This window comes from Dendroctonus ponderosae, unplaced genomic scaffold (genome assembly GCF_020466585.1).
Source record: "Dendroctonus ponderosae isolate FM_Combo_2020 unplaced genomic scaffold, Dpon_F_20191213v2 Dpon_F_20191213_7, whole genome shotgun sequence".
NCBI lineage: Eukaryota > Metazoa > Arthropoda > Insecta > Coleoptera > Curculionidae > Dendroctonus > Dendroctonus ponderosae.
This window is the reverse complement of record NW_026018916.1, coordinates 13,678,141-13,680,896: the sequence shown is the minus strand read 5'-3', so window position 1 is coordinate 13,680,896 and position 2,756 is coordinate 13,678,141.

Below are 2,756 nucleotides of genomic sequence, written 5' to 3'. Positions count from 1 at the left end.
TGAAAAATAAATTTGCACAAAACTTCCTAAATTCCAACAAAAACGACGATTTTGAGCTGAAAAGATGTTTAGCGCGTTTAGAGATAGAGGGTAATTGTTGTTTAACAAGTAATCCCTAATCAAGGCAACATTCTTGTGATGGAATTGAGGACTTGATGGTGCAATAGCTCTATTTTTCAAATTTCTAATTATGTTAATCTTTATTGTCATTTTATGTTTGGAATAGAAGTTTAAAAGTCTTTCAGAAAAAGTTGGTTTATGGTACCAATCGATTATAAGTGACTTGTTTCTCTAATGAGCAATGTGTCAAGAAATGGGATTTTGTTATCTTTTTTGAATCAGAAAGACCAATATAACCAACCACACAGCATTGGTAGAACACCAAAGGATCGCCAGCCATAACTTTGATTTCGGTAACATCAAAATTCTCGACCATCAGCCAAGATTAATAAAGCGACTAATTAGTGAATCAATTTCCATAAACACTAACAACTCTGTCAATTTTAGAAGAGACACAGAGAATCTCGGTGAAGCCAATAATAGCTTTATACAAAAGAATGATATAAACTACTAAAATTAATTTCATATATGCTAATGGCTGAAAAATGAAGCTTTTAAAATGCGAAAAAGAAATTGTGAATGCGTGGAATATTTAATTTTCTTATCAGCGAGACATTCTTCGCAGCCTTCCAGAAAATCTAAAACAACCAGTTCAGTAATACACCTGTCTTGAGAAGCATGTTACCCTTGATTAAATATGGCACTGACTTCATAGGTGGGTAATTACATAATGAACGTATTTTCATGATTGCGTTTCTTCCGAAACCTACTTTTGCTCTTTGAATCAACAATCGCTCTTTTGCGCCCTTTTTAGACTTGAAATTTTTTTACAAACTTAGTTTCGTTCTTTGTTCATTGCTTTTTTTTTATTATGTAAATGTTATTGACATGAGATTATTGTTTTGAGTGTGTTTTATAGTTTTTACCGCCTCATCGTTTTATTTTATGTGATTTTAAACTCTCTTGAGACGGAACTGACCATGATTGACTTATATAAACCATTGTTAATTTTAATGCAATTTTTTAGTATTTTAACTGCATAGTCTGATGGGTCGTGTTTTAAGTTTTAATTTGTTGTGAAGTTGAGTTTTAAGTTTTTTTTTTTAATTTGTATTGTACAACAATGTCACACACTAAGTGTTGAACCTCCACCAGGCTCTGCGCTAAAAACCCCTCTGTTTTCCATTTTCGAGCCCTGAGGATGACTTCAATAAAGTCGACACGTTGGCCCTTGAAAAGGCAGTGTTTTAGTTTGCCACCATCCGTTGACCGAAAATCCCACTAGTAAGAAATTAATTACTGATCATATTCTATAGTTGCACCTAACAGAAAAGACTGCTGTTGACCCCAAATCCAACTCTCAATGTGTCAAAAAATCATCTCTCTCCTATTAGAATCAACCCATAAAAATCGAAAAAAATTTCTAACGGTTTGGTTTACACTAATTTGAAGAAAAGCCTTACTTATATCAGAGACCACACTAATTTGACCCATTCTAAACGTCAATAAAATGTTAGGAATCAACTCAATCAAATTTGGACATTGTTGGAAACAGCATCCAACAATTTATTTGTATAAAAATTCATTTGTGATACTTTAAATTTGGTCACCATGCGACGAGAAATAACATCAAACAATTCATTGTTTGTACTTCATTGGTGACTAATCAACGTTTTTAAGTATTAGCTGTCATGTTGTAAGCGAAAATTTAAAATACAATCTTAAAATCCAAAAACCAATTTAATTAGTATCTAACTCTGCCTTCCGGGCATCTACGCGAGCTCTGGCTTATTGCCATCTTGCGCTACAACTAAAAATGCAGTCCACATAAAAACTTTTATGTGATTCCAACATAAAAATTTGGTCCTTCGAGCCCGATTTGTTGGTGCAGTGAAGTGCTCCTAGAACTTCCGGAAGTCAACAGGTAGACCACATATTAGATATTTCATCAAGCTACGATCTTTTCGTCAAGCTACGAGTCAACTTTCAAAAATGGCGACTAAAATAGAGTTTGACAAATTAGTAGCAACGGAAAAGCAAGCAATTAACACAATTAACAAAACAGATCATTACATTTCTGATCATAAAAATGATCCTAACACCGATTATAAAATTTTTAACAAGAAACCAAATCTTGCAAGATGCATATGAACAGCTCCAAGGTATTCAAGTAGAACAGTTGGTTTTAATACAAAATTACGATGAGTCAATTGATGAAGTGGACTTACTGGATACTCTGTATGTAGATATAATTGCAAACGTAAATGAATCTTTGCGCAAACCTACTTTAAGCAATTTGGCTAATCCTAACAAAATATAACGAGCTCTACTGTTTCGCAAAGTCAGAGTTCAGACTCTATTTCAACCACTAAGTTACCAGCCATTGAAATACCCATCTGCAGTCATTTCATTTGTATTAAAATTTACATATCATCCGCGGTACCACAAACCGCATATTCCGTCGTAAATAATAGGAAAGTAACATTGGGTCATTGTTTCGATTTCGGTCTCTTGAATCGTAATGTGCTATTTCTGCAAGGAAACATTTTCAGCTAACGCTATACTTTATTGCACAACTGGCAACTGTGCTAGTCTACAAAATAAATACTGTACCGTGGATGGCCGGGTATCAAACTCTTTCTTCAGCTTCCAACTTTTATTCACTTCGGTATAACTTTAAATACGGAACAGGAACA